The 19,534-nt window shown below is 36.5% G+C and overlaps 1 pseudogene; it reads right to left on the bottom strand.

Annotated features, from left to right (window-relative positions):
• Nucleotides 1-3,928: 3,928 nt before the first annotated feature.
• Nucleotides 3,929-18,139, bottom strand: LOC129779817 (uncharacterized; annotated as a pseudogene).
• Nucleotides 18,140-19,534: the final 1,395 nt, after the last annotated feature.

Below are 19,534 nucleotides of genomic sequence, written 5' to 3'. Positions count from 1 at the left end.
ATGAGAAACTGACAGACAGAAATCCATTTTTATATAAGGTACACCGGGGCAAGTTGAAACACGGGGTAAGTTAAAACGGAAGCTATAACTTTTACTAGGAATGATGGATGGATTGCCACCGTATGGCAGCCTTTACCAGAATATTGGAATGCCTCAACACAATCCGCACCTCGGATTCCTCGTACGTGAAATCAAAACAAACATTTTTGCTCGCTGACTCCGTTTGTCCGAAAACACAGTTTTTTTTTCAAAAATATTGCCAGAATTTCACGTCAGGTAATTAAATAGGAATTAGCAAGTGTAGTTGTTTTGAAAACTAAAAATTTTTTTTCCGTGTGACTCTGAGCATTTCAACTTGTTGTTCCAACCCAGTTAAGTTAAGTAAGTTAGAAAAGCAGTTACTATTTTTGAAACGTTGCTGCAGATGTCAGATGATGTTTTCAAAAAATAATAATAATTCATATTTTGTTCCTCAGCATGTTCTACGTGATTTATGAATACACAGACATAAGACAAGTCAAATTTGTTAGTTTTTACAACTAGGGGTCGTTCAAATACTATGTAACGCATTTTTTACTATTTGAGACTCCCTCTTCCCTCCATAACACGCAACAAATGACTATTTGCATAAAAAATGTTTAGAATTATTTGGATTCAGAACTTCTTATTTTATCATTAAATTTTTAGTATGGTAGAATAGTGCAATGAATTCAAGTTTCATAATTAAATTTTTTTTTTCTTAGAAAATGGCAACATGATCTAATTTAGCATTACGAAATTAATATTTTTCCATTAATAGAACAATTAAACTGTTTTTCATGATCACCCTTTTTTAATTTAATTATAATAACAAAATTAATGCTTATATCATAATTATATATTTTTTTAACAAATTCGCCAATCGATACCTTTACGATATCTTCAAATGGTCAAATTGAAATTATTTGAACAATTTTTCTCGCAATTATTCTTATATTTATTGCATTTCCCTTTTTTCGTCTTTTATACATAGCAGATGAAATTAATAATTCCTTAATTACTTTAAAAACTATTGGTCATCAATGATGTTGATGATACGAATATTCAAATTTCACAAATTTGAAATTTGATTCTTTTATAATTCCAACTAATGAACTGATTGTAAATGGATTTCGTTTATTAGATGTAGATAATCGAATTATTTCAACCGTTAACAACCAATTCGAATCTTAGTAACAGCAACAAATGTCCTTCACTCATAAATAATCACAGCATTAGGTGTAAAAATTGATGCAACTCCTGGTCGATTAATTCAAATTAATTTTCGAATTCATCAACCAGAATTATTTTCCGGTCAATGTTCAGAAATCTGTGGAGCAAATCATAAATTTATACCACTTGTTATTGAAAGAATTCCTTTTATTTTTTTTTTAAATGAGTTTCATCCCAAATTAATTCTTTAGATGACTAAAGGCAAGTATTGATCTATTAATTCATATTATAGTAAATTAGCAATTACTTATAATGATATTCTATAATAAAAAAAATAGTTTAACCGAAAAACCATATTTTGTCAAATTAAAAAATTTTTAATAATTTGAAATTTTTAATACCTCAAATATCTCCGTTAAGACGATTAACTTTATTTTTCATTTTTTCATTTACATTAATAATTTTTAATATTAAACATTTTTATTGTTTTTTTGTTCTTTGAATTCAACTCCCCTTCTCTAAATATTAAACAGTCTAAATTATATTGAATATGATAACTAATTTATTTTCTGTATTTGACCTCTTAACAATAATTTTCAATATACCTTCAAATTGAATAAGAACTTCGTTAGGATTACAAATTTTTCGCTTTACTTATTCATTCATTATTATATCGATTTCTAATTATTTGAAATAATATCTTATTACCCTTACTGAAAGAATTAAAAAATCATTTAGGGCCAACTAATAATGATATAAGAACTTCAATATTTATCTCCTTTTTTCTTTAATTATATTTTATATTTTTTTAGTCACAAGAACTAGTCATTTAACATTGACCCAAACTTTAGCTTTCCTTTTATGATTAAGAATTATAACTTATGGATGAACAAATCTTACTCACTCAATCAATTTAGTCCCTTAAGGAATCCCTGCAATTTTAATACTTTTTATATTATGTATTGAAACAATTAGAAACGTAATTCGCCCAGAAACTTTAGCTGTTCGCTTAACCACTAATATTATTGCCGGTCATTTACTTTTAACTCTTTTAGGAAATACTGGTTACAGAACATCTAACATTATTATTAAAATTATTTTAATTGTCCAAATTGCTTCATTATTGCTTGAATCGCAGTTACCATTATTAAATCTTATGTATTTTCAGTTTTAATAACATTGTATTCTAGAGAAGTAAATTAATGACAACAAAAATAAACCATCCCTTTCATCTATTAGATTATAGTCCATGACCTTTATTAGGTGCAATTAGAGCAATAACAATAACCACAGGATTAGTTCAATGATTTTACCAATATAATAATATTTTATTTGTTCTAGGAAATATTATTACCTCATTTATTATATTTCAATGATGACAACATATTTCTCAAGAAGGAAATTTCCGATAGAAGATTATCCTCTACAATTGAATGAGGAATAATGTGACCTTCTATTGGAATTCATCCATTTAACCTTTTTCAATTCCCTTTATTAAATACTGTTATTCTTTTAGCCTCTGGAATTACATTAACTTGAGCTCATCATAGTTTTTACAGTTTACAGTTAGTGAATTTTTTTTTAATCTTACAGGGGTATGAATATATAGAAGCTCCATTTACTATCGCTGATAATGTCTACGAATCAACATTTCTTATAGCAACAAAATTCCGTGATTTTCGTGTTTTAATTGGTTATTAATTTTTTTTTCGTCACATTAATTATCATTTTTCAAAAACCCACCATTTTTGAATTTGCAGCAGCAGCATGGTATTGACATTTTGTAGATGTAGTTTGATTATTTTTATATATCTCTATTTAATGATTTATGAGAAGGTTGATTTATAAAGTATATGTATGTGTAAATGACTTCCAATCATTAGGACTAATGAATTTTAGTATAAAAATTTTTAACACTTACTTTAATAAGCCTAAATATTTTAATTATTTCGATTGTTGTAATCATATTAGCAACTTTCTTATCTAAAAAAAAATATTACTGATGGTGAAAAATGTTCTCCCTTTCAATGAGGATTTGACCCGATAAATTTTTCTCGTCTACCTTTTTCTACTCGATTTTTTTAATTGCAATTATTCTCCAAATTTTTGATGCAGAAATTGTTCTTCTCCCTATAATATTAATTTTTAACTCATCAAATTTAATAAATTGAACAAATACTAGCCTTTTATATTTTTATTTCATTAATTGGGTTATACAATGAATGAAATCAAGGAGCTTTATAATTTAATAATTAATTCACAAATATGAAGCGATATATTGCAATTAGTTTCGCCCTAGTCTTAGGTGAATACACCCATATTTCAACTTAACTATTCTTCAAAAAATAAATAGGATAATAATTAACAATTAGATTTAACTTAGACTTAAAAAAATATATACATATATTTACTCAATTTATCTTAAATTAATTGAACCCAGAAAGATGTATATTACTGGTAATGATATCAATGAATTTTAAATTCCAATTAGGAAATATAAATGGAATTGAACCATTAAAGATAAATTTTAGCAACTTTTTCCTGATCACCATATTTCTATTAATATTTATATAGTTTAAAAAAACATTACCTTTTCAATGTAAAATTAAAAAACTTTATATAAATAATATTTATATATTTAAAAATTAAATTAATTTCCTTAACAACTTTAGTGTTACACTCTAAATATAAGCTATTCAAATGAGTTTAGAAATATTATTAATAATAAAATAATGATTCAAATAAAATATCTGATCAAATAAATTTTTAAATTATTATTTTGAAATTCTTGAATATATAAGGAATATTTTTTATCTGATAATATAATATTTGACCCCCAAAATATTCACTTCAACCTTAATGGTATTTTAATAGTAATTAAACTTGAAATATAAGGCATAAATCATATTATTCCAACAAATCTTCAAAATTTATAAAAAAACTAAAAGATTTTCGTAATTCAATAAATAACCTAGTATATCCCCTAAAATACAAAATATCAATGTTGATAATTTTATCATTCTAGGTGAATTAATAATTTCTGAGTTAAAAAATATCAATCATCTAAATATTCTCGCCAAATAATAGCTATAATTATAAAAAAAAATCTGAAATATATAACTTATATTTTATCATTTAATATATTTAAAGTCATAATTTTGAAAACTCCAGTTACTGTATAATAAACAAAAATAATAAAAATAGTCAAACCTGTAGAAGAAAATGGAAAAAACATCATATAAGAAAGCATAACTGCAAAAAAAGGTATATAATATAAAGCTAAATTAGCAATATTTAAACAACTACAAATCAAAGGTATAGTAATAAATAAGCCCCTAAATAACGAATATCTTATATATTTTCAATATGATGAATAATTACTCCTGAACATATAAATAATAATGCTTTAAATAAAGCATGAGTCAAAAGATGAAATAAAAGCTAATTTAAACTTTACAGTAGATGAAATTCTTATTATTAAGCCTGATTATCTTAAAGTAGATAAAGCAATAATCTTCTCTCTGTCCGTCTGTCTGTATGTCTGATTTTATATGAACTCGGACACTACTGAACCGATCGACATGAAAAATGGTATGTAGGGGTTTTTGGGGCCGGGAAAGGTTTTGGTGATAGTTTGAGACCCCTCCCCCCTCTCTAAAGGGGGACTGCCATACAAATGAAACACAAATTTCTGTATTACTCAAGAATTAATCACGTATATGGAACGAAATGTGGCATGTGCAGGTTTTAGGGAGCAATAAATGTTTCTATAGTGGTAAGACACTCCACTCCCCTCTCTAAGGGGGGGGGGGCTGCCATACAAAAAAAAACACAAAACTCGAGAATCAATCACGCAAATGGAACGAAATGTGGCATGTGAAGGTTTTAGGGTGCAATAAATGTTTCTATGGTGGTAAGACACTCCACCTCCCTCTCTAAGTGGGGGCTGCCATACGAATGAAACACAAATTTCTGCATTAATCGAGAATTAAGTGCAATAAATGATTCTATGGTGGGTAAATACTTCTCCTCCCTCTCTTAGGGTGGGCTGTCATACAAATGAAAAACAAATTTCTGCATAACTCGAAAACTAATCAAGCAAATGGAGCCAAATTTGGCATGTGAAGATTTTACGGGGCACGAAACGTTTCTATGATCAATATACACTTCTCCCCCCCTCTCTGAAGGGAAGAAGAGAGAGAGGGGTCTGTGTCCGAAAATAATCTGATATTATAATGATGAGTTTTGGTAGAAGTACTAGAATTTTTTTAGTAAAAGGTAAAAGGTAAAATATTAAGCCTAATTAACAGATAAACCCCAGCAGTTACTAAATTTGAAGAATGAACTAAAGCAGAAACAATGTAGGAGCAGCTATCACAGCAGGTAATCAAGAAGAAAAAGTAATTTGAGTTCTTTTAGTTATAGCAGATACTACTAGACCTCCGATTACATATATTTCAAAATTTTATTTATTTTTTTCTAAATAAAAAAATATAATTTCAACTTCCATAATTTAAAACTCAAGCAATAGCTAATAATAGAGCCACATCACCAATCCGATTTGATAAAGCAGTTAGTATCCCCGCATGATATGATTTTACCTTACTTCACTTTGCCCCACACGGGACAAGTTGAAACAATGCATATGAAAACTAAACATTTGAGGAATTTATATTTTTTGAAACATTCAGTGTGATTCTCTTTTTTTTATCGAAAGTAATCTGTCATACCTTGTATATGCTGCAAACAAATTTCAATTTAGTGATTTAGTGATTTTTAAGACTACTTTCAAATTGCCCAAGTGTACTTTATATAAATTTTCATCAAGTGAGATGGATAAAATCTATGAACATAAAAAGGCAAGGATACTGACGAATGAATGTTTAATGTTCCCGTGTTTCCATGCTGATGCTGGTCACCGAACTTATTAAATTTGATTGAAGCCCATTACCCAAATTGCTCGATCATAATCTCAATTGTTGAGCACTGGCTCTGACGCTGAATGAGTAATCGATCAACAAATTTCGAGCCTCCATCGAGTGGATCAAACTAACGATGACAACACCGCTTCGAGCAGCATTTACGTTTCCAATTACCTCGTCAGTCATTTACTTTCTAGGTCCGGCTACTGCCAAAATTAGCATCTCGCAACAGAGAACCATAGCCTGACTGCTAATCCCACATTCAATTGTGATGCAAATTGAGGCGATCCGCCGCCATGTTGAACAACATCACCCCTGCGAGGATTTGCGAACACCCTCGGCAAAGCGAAACAGCTGGCTCTCGGGCCAGGTCCGAGTTCGATGGGTGGGGTGGTTGGTGATTGACCCGCAGCACAGCTTAACTATTTAGCTCACGTCGTCTTCGAGAAGGACCTAGCCGACAATATAACATCAAGAGGGGTTCGTTTCCGCAGGCCAAACAGTCATAATTCAATTTGCGAGGCCAAGCGCTCGTCTGTGTGCTCACTGAGCAGTCTTCCCCGTTCCGACAAGGTCTGTCGGAGTACACGTTTGGCAGATCCAGTCGAGGGAAAGGCACAGGAAACATCTTCGATATATAAAGCTCGGTGAAAGACAACAAACAACTCGCTAAATTCGTTGCTTGAAAGGAAGAAGCCGCATTACATACTAAATCACAAATGCAATAGAGAGTGCAGAGCTCTGAGCCAGCTGATTCGACTTGGCCTGTTTCCTTCCTCTGGAGGTAAACAGCAGTCCTCATTGGTTCCTCTCTCTAATGACAAAAACGAGCAGCAATATGCGTTTGGCACGAATAAATCATTCCGCCCAAACTACTTGACGCAGACCATTGTGTTCTCTTCCTGCAGAGAAAGCAAAAACTTGACCATTGCCGTTACCACAGAAAACTTCTGGCGAACGTCGAGAATCTCCTCCTGTTTTAAGGTGTGTCAACACGTATTCCAAATAAAAGATAACAAAATTACATTCCCAAACAACGAAACGAACAGCAAAGACCCCGAAGCTTTTCGTCCCTGCAGTAAACGATTCGACTCGACGGCCACGTTCAGGACTAGGAGAGGAAAATGATGTCCCGCACGCTCTCCAAGGCGGATGAGGGGATCTATTCCTGCGTTTCTTTGCGTGTGTCTGAAGCTCCGGGGCAAACACACAAGAGTTTACAAACATGAAATCAACATCGGCTGCTCACGTCGTACGCATAATACATCAAACATAGGCCGCTTCCAGCGGAATTGAGTTTGTTGTGTGAACTGCTAGGAAACTACGCTAACACAAAACCGTTAAAACTGGGGAGGATCAAGTTTTGAGAGTGCCAATTCGAATTCGTTTGAAGCCTGAATTCATTGGCTGGAGTTATTCAATATATGAATAAGAAAATGAGTACCTACATAAGCGAATTTTTGGATTATCCTTTTTTTATTTCTTGGGTTGGACCAATTTATGTAGTCCTAGAATTTTTGCAGCTAAAGATAGACTTATTCAAATGCTGTCTGTAGTCACAGTTCTACTCTCAGGAAAACTCTACGTTCCACAGCAGGTAAGCTCCCATCATTACTTGTCGACGTTATTTGCGCCAGGTTTGTCATCCCCTCCCCCACCTAAATCATCGGAACTCGTCGGAATGAATTTAATTTCACCACAAATACGATAAGCACAGACGGAAGTCGGAAACGATACCGCACCTCGCTCTCCGTTCAATCACAATCGCGTCCCCCGCCCTTCCTTGGCAGCCCCACGAGTCATCAAGTAAAATATGGAATCCCGTTGGAAGCTTTTGTGTGGCTTCTGCGGCTTGAGAACGTGATTGTCATTTCTCCAGTTTGATAAATTGGTTTGGGAATATCTCACTTTTACATTTCAGCAAGCAAATCTCGCGCGCGTCTTTCCACGGTGTGACGCAAGGTGGAAATTTTTCCCACGCGCGCACACTGAGCCGTGAAAAAGTATTCCGAAGTTGGACTTTGTGGATGGTGGATGGTGAGTGGGATTCTCTCACTCCCACGCCCATGTACGAACTCGGAGAGAACGATGGGAAGAGCCGGGCGCTGCCAATGCCCAAAGTTACATTCATAGTTTCACCTTTTATCGGCGGAAACCGTTTTTCTGTTGTTCTCTACGTTTTCGTGGGATTGTGGCTGTAACAAATTACACCTTTGTGAAATGAACGTGCGCTTTTCGTTCGCTGCCTTCCGTAGCCCCGTGCCAAGGGGATTATTTCGGGGTGGTGAAATGGAATGTGGAAGAATGGAACTACGCTTTTTGTTCAAGTGTACATCTTCTTATGACTAATGGATGCTCGAGTGGAGAAAAGAAAGGGGTAGAATCTAACCCTTTCAATCGCGGGGAAAAGTTGGTTGAAACTTTTTTTTTTCTCTCTCTCCGTTCAGATTTCACGTCAGCTTTCCGAGTTCGATTCCATCCGTGTAATTGGACGATTTGTAACAACGCACACATCTGCGCCTCTGGTTGCATGGTTATTTTTGCCGCTGGATGATAATTGGGTTTGCAAAGTGGGGGACGTGAGAAAATAACGAACGGAGGAAGCCTTTCGAAAGGGTCAACGACACGCAAAAAATATAGAACACGATGTCAACTTTAACATTTTTAATATCATAACTGGCAGTTATTTTAATACAGTGAAAATATGGTGGGTTGTGAAATGTAAATTGAGGTTAAATAAGAATATTTTCTCCGATGACCACATTAATTCTGATGGGAGATTTGAACTCATTCACGTTAAATTTGGAGGACTTTTTAGCAAAATCAATTCATTCAGCTTGCATACAATTGAACATATCACTCAAATAAAGGAAATGGTTAGTAGCATGGAAACATAATTATTTGGCGACGAAATCTCAACTAGAAATTGACGCAAATTAATTAACGGTGAATAGTCTAAGGTACTTATTAACTCATTAAATATCCTAATAGTGCCATCGAGGAAGAAGGTGTCATTTTTCTGTAGTTGTGTGTCGTTGAACTTAATATCAATTATAACACCATGTTCGATAGTGTAAGTTTGAACTAAGAGCGGATGTTTTGCTTTCAATATTATATCTCGGTTCCTGTTTTTGAAAAAAAAAAGTAAAATAAGGGCAATCCGATAAGTACTTAGCCCACCAAAAAAAAAAACAAAAATTTTGGAAAAGTGGCGATTTATTTCTCAACATAGTCTCCTTTTAGCTCGATACAATTGACCCAGCGATGCTCCAACTTATTTAATCCATCTGAAAAATACGTTTTCTCGAGGTCTGCAACGTAGGCCTCCGTGGCGGTGATGACCTCTTCATTGGACTCAAATTTCTACCCGGCGAGTGACTTTTTCAAGTTTGGAAACAACAAATATCGCACGGGGCCAAATCTTGAGAATACGGTGGATAGAGCAGCCGTTCGTATTCGACCAATTTGGCCGTGGCGACGGCGGAATTTTCATTTTTTCCCGTTTTTCTAAAATCCGCGGGCAATTTTGCTTCCACACACGGTCAAAACAAAATTTTGATAGTAGCCGTTTATGAGAATGTACTACACGATAGTAATCTCTCTTGCGATACTGACACCATCGGGCGATGAGGCTAAGTACTTATCGGACCGCCCTCATAAATGTACAACCCTCGTAGTTCTACTTCCCTTCGGTTATGTTGCCGAAATTACCCATCCGCCTTTTTAATGAAACATTATTTTGAAAGGTTTTCAAAGTAATGTTCTAATGGCGGCAAAGAAAACGAAGAAAATCCGTTATCCCGAAAAGTAATTGACGATTTTTTGCATTACAAATAAATACATTTTTTTTGTACATAGAATGAACGCATGAATGTGGGATGTACATAATTTTAAAGCTTAAAGCTTAAGAGAAAAGAAATAAATCGATTTTTATTTCTTACCGATATTTCTGTCCACTACAGCTCGGATTCGATTATATACAATCTTCGATTTCTTTTCACTGTGTATAATCGAATCCTGTATATAATCGAGTCAAAAAAAATATTCTTTATTCGTTTTTTTTGCATGTATTTTTGTTTTTTGAATATAAAAGAGGAATTTGATTTCTTTCATTTGAAAGATGAAAATATTCAGTACAGGATATAGTAGTGGAACATCTAAATCAGTGGATTTTTATAACACTTTGGAAGTGAGAAACTTAATTTCATCCAAAAATTTATATTAAACTAGATTGTTTCTATCAATTTAATTGAAGCTCTCTAACCGCTCTACAATTTTCTTTGATACCCAACTACTATCTTTCTTAATTTGGCTGCAATATCGATATAAACAATTACTGGTGAAAATTCGAGCAAAATCTTCAAAAATCACGATGTTTACCCCACTGTACATGTAAGGTGCATGAGCATGATTTCAGACACCCCCTCCCCCTGCGTGGATAAGCGGGACATTTCTTATACCCCTCCTCTTGTTGTCCACGTGGCCATTCCTTCAGTTTTTGTAAAAAATCAAGAAAACTCAACTTGGTTCCTTAAACTTCATTTCAAGTTTGTTTCTATTTTTTAGTCTACGTTTTTTATTAATAAAAAATATAGTCTTATTAAATGTACCGATTTGTTTATAATTCTCAGATGTTCTTCAACATTGTTCGGGGAACTCATTACTTTCTTCCGAATTCCATTTACATTATCTACAAATCCATATCAAAATATCAGCTGTGAATCTACTCTCGGGTATTTTCATTGAAAATTGACGTAAGCTGGCTGAGCTGTTTGAGTTTTCAAAAAATCAGTCAATGAAGTCAAACACTTCGTTTGAAAACTGTTATTGACATTTATCGAAGAAAAGAAACAATACAGAATGTATTTTAAGAAACGATATCAATATCATCGCGCTGTTCATGTTTTAAAAATTTCATACTGCGTCATGTTGTTTTGTATCGTTGAACACACCCGAATTTGCCGCTCAAACACATATATGTTAGTCAGTGCCCAATTTCTGATTCTGTTCACTTAACTGATCCGCTCTATTTATTATTCGCCATGACGACATTAAGCTTTTTTGCTCTGTTTTTGGGAAGTTATAATGATAATGATAATGATTGGTGGATTAAACACACTTTGAAAATAAAAATTGACAATTAAAATTTATTCAAGATTGCGTTCGAACCTGCTTATCTAGTAGAGAGTATGTGGCCTCAAAACCCGAATGTCACGTCTAATGATCAACATTGTACATTCGTGTTCGCGAATGCACAAAAAATGTTCGTCTTAGCAGCAATGAAGTACTTTCGCTTTTACAGAATTGGTAGTGCCTGGCGACTACAATGATCTCAGTCAAAACAAAACACCCCAAGTATAATCGTCAACGATTATTTAATCGACCTTCTTCTTCTTCTTCTTCAATGGCACTAACGTTCCTAGAGGAACTTCGCCGTATCTACGTAGTATTACTTGCGTCATTTTTATTAGTACTTAGTTGAGATTTCTATGCCAAGTACCACGCCTTGAATGTATTCTGAGTGGCAAGCTCTAGAATACGCGTGATCACAGTGCAAGTCGGAGGAAATTTCTTTGACGAAAAATTCCCCCGACCAGAACGGGGATCGAACCCGAACACCCGGCATGTTAGTTGTGACGCTAACCACTCGGCCAAGGGAGCACATTTAATCGACCTATAATCCTTAATACTTAATACTCAAATCAATTTTCAAAAAAACACCATGCCGACTCTGAGGGAGATATCGGAGTCATCATTTTTATAGACAAAAAATTCATTCGTTTTGTTCCGCAGTATTTCAGCATCCTTAACTTCGTAAAGTCAAACTTCCATCCTCTCAGAACTTCTTTGTTTTTTCATCACATCCTAGTTCAACACCCGAATTCGAAAAAAAACTCCCAATTTGTCAAAAAGACATTAGTTTTGATATTGTTCTGAAGGAACACAAAACTTAACATATTGGTTAATTATGGTCTTAAACTCTCCTTTGAAGCGTTCTGGATCGCTGATTTTAATACGTTCATCTGCGAGCAGTACTTGTTGGACAGGTTGCTTGGGCTTGGTAGAAGCTCATTATACAGTTTTTCTTTCCAATCTCATCAGACTAAGACCATGGGACTTCCTTCAATTGAAAACCTGCTTCGGGGTTCTATTCACTTGCCCAAGATTTTCTTAGCTCAACATTGTTGTAATTGATTTGACATTCTCTACAAATAATAACCGCTATTCTCGAATCCGATCGGAGTTAAAATTAGAACAATGTTGCATTCTGTATGCTGATTTAGTCAAATCTAATCGGGTTGTGCAAATGTTGCAATCTTGGATTACATGATGCAAAAGTCAATCTCGTTCGGAATAAGAAATTTAAGAAAAAAATGTAGTACATACATTGTAGCATTTTTCGTACCCATGCTTACCATGGTCTTGACTTCATTATCATCGGTAGCATAACGAAGTTTCAAGACAACAGAATAAAAGCCCAAAATACCAGATATCAATAAAAAGAAACTTCACTTCAAGAAACACATCTCCAAAGAAACGGCCCATGCAACCGCGAAAGAATTTGTTGTTCATCTTCCATTTTCGGAATACCTTGGGAATCATCAAAAAATACAAACGAAGTAGTTTCGACGTCATGAATGGATGCTGAATCGAATCGTGATTTTTAATATTACAAGAATCCCAACATTCTTTGTGTCTTTCGGTATCTCCATCCTGGTCGAATTCTTGGTCTTCTATTTCTAATGAGAATAAATTGAATGCTCCCAGTTCATGCGCGTTTTTTTCGGAATATACATTTCAAGGAAGAAGTTCAACCATAGGAAAAAATATGGCTGTTTGACCGAGCAACATTATCAGACAACTCAAGCTTCTTATTGATGAATGCAGAATACACATGGTGGGCGGAAAGTTTAAAAATTCTCGTCAATACAGAGACGAGCTCATTCAATCTTTATATAAAACAGAAGGATTTTTCCACGTACGTATAACTCATCATCACGGGAGAACGGCTGATCAGATCTGCGTGGGCCATATATTTGTTGAGTTTGTTTCCACCCAAATTAGAATAATAGAATACTTTGGAAGATAATTGAGATGATTAGAAATATTCAAAAAAAAAAAAAGATTATTCATACAGTGAAGTCTCGATTATATCACGCTCAAAAAAAAATTTCGCGTGATAAAATGGAAACGTGATACGTTGGAAACAGATATTTTTATTATACGTAGAATCTTTTTCTTCCCTCCAATATGAGCTTGAGCTTGGGTAGACTGTACAATTCGTAGTTGCTCTCCGTGATTGACCTGAACCAACCAAATTGCACAAAGAACACACAGAATGACGCTTGGGACTAGCAAGTCATTCTCGTTGTGCAATTTTCGGTGATTCGAGCTTTAAATGGTCAATAACGACGCCGGCCACGTCCTTACAGTCACCGTGGGAAGCGAAGGAATGTTAGTATGTTATTCGCCGCCGGAAGGCCAGAAACGTAATGTGACCACGAAAACTATGGATTTTCACACCTACTGCCTCGATGATTTTTGTCTTTGGATGAGAAATTATTTCGAACTTGATGCCACGCCTGATTATGATTATGAGACTGCCTTGAGGTACACCCGCAGAAATATCACATAGTTCAGAGCAGGAACCAGTAATATGCACACGAAATTTTCTCGTCTTCAAATAACTACGCACCATTTTTACTAGGTATAGTGGGAAATTTGCTCCTACTAATTTATGGATTAGGCCATCGTGCCAAACGTTATCATCAGCCGCTGGAGGATTATACGTTCAAAAATTTTGCTCACCGCAGACAGAAGCGTGATTGGCCTGTAACTCGCTGGAAGCGTAGGATCTTTCCCTGGTTTGTGTATCGGAATGACTTTACCTGTTTTCCATCTGGTAGGGAAATATTCCAATTGGAAACACCTGGTGAAGATAGCGGCCAAGAAGTTGTAGGTTCTGTTATTTAATTTTTTCAGTACTAAGTTGAAAATAGCATCGGTTCCCGGGGCCTTCATATTCTTCCCGAGTTTCACAGCCATGTTAACGTCGGCTGCCGTTACATTAACAGCAATTGGGTTTTCATTTCGCATGTTTAGTTGTATAATTGATTGTTCAACTGCAGCTTCGTTTGAACTTACGATGTTTCCTACTAGGTTATGGGCCTCAACTAATTTTTTCTCGATAGCATTCGCCTTCTCCGACGGTGATACCAGTATTCCACCTAAATCATCCTTTAGTGGAGGTAAAGATTTCGGTTTCCGTTTTAGTATTTTCGTTAATTTCCAAAAAGGGTTTGAATGTATTCCTAGACGCTCTATCTCACTAGCAAACTTCTGGTTTCTAATATACCCCATCCGATCAGCAATGAGATGACTGAGAAAGCGGGTTTCTTGTTTCTTGATTAGGCAACCTGTTGTTTCACCAAGCAGTGGACTGTATTCTGCGATCATGTTTGTGCGTGTTCGATTGCAAATTTTACACAGCCGCCCATGCGGCTGACACACAAGATCAACGAATCTGCAAATCTCAACCAAAGTAGCAGTTGTGCTACTTAGGAGAGAGTGCGTTTCCACGGAATGATTCAGAGCGGCCCAGTGCCGCGTGCAATGCGAGGTATGGAAAATTCCATAACACTTTGGTCCTGTTAGGGACCAATCCAAAACACAAAACTGTACCACGGACCGAATAAGGGATTAACTAGTTGATAGCAAATTAAAGTATTTATTACTTTGTACACATTTTATATTTACAGCAAAATTTACAAGATCAAATATCAAACTTTCTTTTAAAATCTCTCTTCTATCGTGAGTTCAGCACATAAAATAAACCTCTTCCTTTGGCGGTTGAAATAGAACTCCCTCCCTGCACGCAGTGCAGTTTGCTTGCGCTCGCAATGCACTCTCCCACGGGTGGGGCGTATGTTGGTGTTTGTGTCCTCGCGATCGTCCTTTCGTTGCGTTCCTTCCTCTGCCATCCTGTCGGTCGTACTTTCAGTGCGCTGCGCTGAGCGGTGGACTGAACATACTCCCACGGCAGAAGGAAAGTCATTCTGTTGAATTATCCTTGTCCTCAATCGATGCGTTGTTCAAAATAGGTAGTGGCGCTGGTTTGTGGATCGGTCTTCTAAAAGTTGAATCGCCAACACCTATATCCACGACTTGAACTAGGCCATCAAATCCAAGGTCGGTTCGTGCGACTCGGCCTATCTCTCTTTGTTGAGTTGGAACCTTGTATTTCTTGGGGAGGACGACTGTATTGATAACCACGTTGAATTCCTTTCTTGTCCATTTTGCTCTCAATAGGAGGTCTACCAAATGTTCATGAGACCAGCGATTCCAGAAATACTGTCTCAGCTGCTGGATGCGTTGCAATCGGTACAATCGATTTATGGGAATATCTTTATAGGAGAGTTCGAGTATGGATATTAGAGAGCTACCAATAATCATGTGTTCAGTTATCAAAACTTCTGGGTCTTTTGGGAACAATGGGAAAATAGGGGTCATGAGTTCCTAATAACATAAAAGAGTCGCAAATTCCATTTTTTAAGGATAGTTTGTTTATAAACATGATTTAGAAGAATCGTTAAACTTTTTATTCCGGCCTCCCAATGAAGCGCACTTGAGGGAAAGGATGTCCATTCTTTTGCTCTAGTTTTTCGCTTGCGTTTATTACTCCTAGCATCTCTTGATAGCACATAAGTTCTGATATTTTTATCATTCTTCTTTTCGAAATTTAACTTTTGCTTGCAAAGTTGCCACTTTAGAATCCTACTTGCATCTGGTTTCTCATTTATTTCATAAAAGTGTTCTGAGCGTACAAACTCTTCTATGAACTTATCATATTGTTGTTGGCCTTCCTGTTGCTTGTATAGCTTGTATTTCTTTAGAGCGCTATGCTTAGAATCTTCTAGCTGTCTATATGTCTTCTGCGATGGTAGTTGAACCATATCATAACCTTGAAAGTTGCGACGCAATGTAGACTGAGAGTGAGCTTCGCACTGTACAGCCTCGGTTGGCACACATTGCTCAAATGCCACGCTATCCAATTTCCGATAACGTTGGATTTGTTGACCACATGGCACTTTAGATAGTGTTGCGGTGTGCGAATGAACGATTAAACCAGATACAAAGTCGCTATAAACTTTTCCACCAATAAGCCATCCAAATTCTGAGTCTATCAAAGTTGGTAATTTTTCTGAACGCTTCACACGTCCGGGTTTAATGAGATCATCGAACCACTCCATTCCGATTAGCAAATCTATTTGTCCAGGTTTGTAGAATGAAGGGTCAGCCAATTGTGTTCCGGGCGGAATGTTCCATGAGGCTATATCTATCTCGTAAGTTGGCAGAATACCAGTGACTTTATGAGTAACCAAGCAATTCAAATCGATTTCGAAGTTGCTATATTTAGAGCATACTTCTATCCTAGCTTTGTGTTGAGCTTTGGATTTGATGTTGCTAACTCCGTTTACTGATATGTTTGCCTTTTCTTTCTGCACTCCTAGCCTATCAAGCATTGACTCTGAAATGAAGTTGATTTGCGAGCCACTATCCAAAAGTGCTCGACTTGTATGCGGATTTCCATCTTTATCCAAAACTATAACTTGTGCTGTTAGCAAAAGCACTTGCTGAGCTGTAATATCCTGCATTGATGAACCTCTCGAAGTGCTGGGAGTGCAATGCTGTTTTTGATTCTCTAATGCTGTATGTCTTTTACCCATATTTGATGAACGAACTCCTTCCCTGTGAAGCAAACTGTGATGTCTACGCTGACACTTTGAGCAACATTTAGATGTTGGACAATCTAACCCACGGTGACCTCTTCTCAAACAATTAAAGCAAACTCGCTTGTCACGTACCATCTTGAGCCGCTCATCAATCTTTAATGCATGAAAACTTGGGCATTTGAATGCGAGATGGTTACCTTCACAAAACTCGCAATTAGCCGAAACTGTAGCTGTGTTTACTCGCGAATTTGGTTGTTTGTTCGATACTTGATTTCTTTTATGTGACATAGAATCTAACTGTTTTTGATTGTTACTTGTATCGGACACCTGACATCTTTCAAGAATGGAAATGCGATTTTTAAGAAATGAGATTGTATCATGATAATTCGGAAGCGACCCATGTTCCATTGTTGATTCCCATGCTCGTTTGCTCTCTTTGTCTAGAGCGCTAGTAAGGATATGTACGACAACCAGTTCGGACACTCCTGAAAATTCCTGACCCAGAAATTTCAAATTTTCGACATGACCCACACATGTATCAACAAGCTTCCGTAATTCGCAATGATCTTCTTTAAATATCTTCGTTATGCTTAACAGACCAACAATATGCTTATCAATCATACGCCTCTTATCCTCGAACCTCTCTCTTAATATTTCCCAAGCGCGATCATAATTGCCATCAGCATTTGTTTTCGCATCAATCAAACCGGCAGCATCCCCAATCAATGCTTTCTCCAAATGATAGAGCTTGAGTCGTGATGGTTCATTTGATTTGTCCACCACGTCTTGGAACATGATCTTAAATTTTTCCCACTGCTCGTATTTGCCATCGAATGTAGGAATGGCACGAGGAAGCGATTGTTGTACAATCAACGGCTGTTGACTTGCTGGTTGACCAGTAGCAGGACGAGAGTCAGGTGCGGCAAAATTCTCGAGCCATGTCTCGAGAAAAATCGACACATTATCGTATAGCGTCTCGAATTCAACGTACTTACAGTCTTGTTCCTCTTTCCGACCATGCGCCACCACCGCCACGATTCGTTCATGGTAGTTGTGAAATTCCTTATAGGCAGCATCTAGTTTCTTTATGTACACCTTTACCTGTGGCGATGTTAGCTGCGTTTGTTCCTCTTCCACTCTCTCCAACATGTCGTATAAGCGGATGATTTTCCCTTTCGCTAGTCCTCGAAGATTGGACAGCGTGTTGTACTCTGCCATGTCGGCGCCATCGCCGCTACTGGATTGCGCACCGGTCCCGCCAGCAGCTCCACCTTTAGCATGCGCGTTCTTCATTCTATAGCACTTGAAATCACTTCCACTTTAAGCTTTAATAGTTTTTGTTGCACATTAAATGTTTTCATAAATTTACCAATGTCCAATGTCTTTTTCCAATAATCCAATATTCACTTTTTGCAATTTGCAAGCACTTTTTCCAGTCTTTTTGCGATTCACTATTCCAATTTTGTTTGCTACCAACCATCTAATCCACTCACTCAAATCCATGGCACAGTTTGCTTGCCAAATCGTTGACCAAAATCCAAACGCCATCCATATGTCATCCGGCCTCCATCCGGTTCGAAGGACCAAATGTTGTTTCACCAAGCAGTGGACTGTATTCTGCGATCATGTTTGTGCGTGTTCGATTGCAAATTTTCCACAGCCGCCCATGCGGCTGACACACAAGATCAACGAATCTGCAAATCTCAACCAAAGTAGCAGTTGTGCTACTCAGGAGAGAGTGCGTTTCCACGGAATGATTCAGAGCGGCCCAGTGCCGCGTGCAATGCGAGGTATGGAAAATTCCATAACACTTTGGTCCTGTTAGGGACCAATCCAAAACACAAAACTGTACCACGGACCGAATAAGGGATTAACTAGTTGATAGCAAATTAAAGTATTTATTACTTTGTACACATTTTATATTTACAGCAAAATTTACAAGATCAAATATCAAACTTTCTTTTAAGCTCTTTCTTCTATCGTGAGTTCAGCACATAAAATAAACCTCTTCCTTTGGCGGTTGAAATAGAACTCCCTCCCTGCACGCAGTGCAGTTTGCTTGCGCTCGCAATGCACTCTCCCACGGGTGGGGCGTATGTTGGTGTTTGTGTCCTCGCGATCGTCCTTTCGTTGCGTTCCTTCCTCTGCCATCCTGTCGGTCGTACTTTCAGTGCGCTGCGCTGAGCGGTGGACTGAACACAACCCGTTCGTTGAAACTGTCTTCGTACGGCGTTTCTCTGCTGAATTAGACGTTTTGTATATGAATCGATTGCGATGTATGTCTCTCTAACAGGTACCCATTGGACGCAAGTGTCCTCTGCAACGTGGATTGCATGTTCAAAAATGCCCAAGTGGTTTTCGATCGCTTCTGTACTTGATAGTATCGGATCATCAGGAAGATGTGTATCAACTATTCGGTTGAAGGCCACCCAATCAACTCCATGATAATCTCTTCGCTTCATAGCTGGAACTGAAGTTGGAGAGCATTCCAATTCGCACACCACCGGATAGTGATCGGAACTTAACCCATAGTGTGTAATCGGTTTCGATAATGGCAAATCTGACAGAAACAAATCTATCGTGGAAGTTTCTCCAAGTCCTCTACAAAGATATTTGACGAACCGTTTCTATCCACGCACTGTCTTGGTGTATAAACAGCAAAAAACGTAATGTGACCACGAAAACTAT

The sequence above is a fragment of the Toxorhynchites rutilus genome, chromosome 3 (assembly GCF_029784135.1).
Source record: "Toxorhynchites rutilus septentrionalis strain SRP chromosome 3, ASM2978413v1, whole genome shotgun sequence".
Taxonomy (NCBI): domain Eukaryota; kingdom Metazoa; phylum Arthropoda; class Insecta; order Diptera; family Culicidae; genus Toxorhynchites; species Toxorhynchites rutilus.
This window is presented reverse-complemented; position numbering and strand designations above follow the sequence as displayed.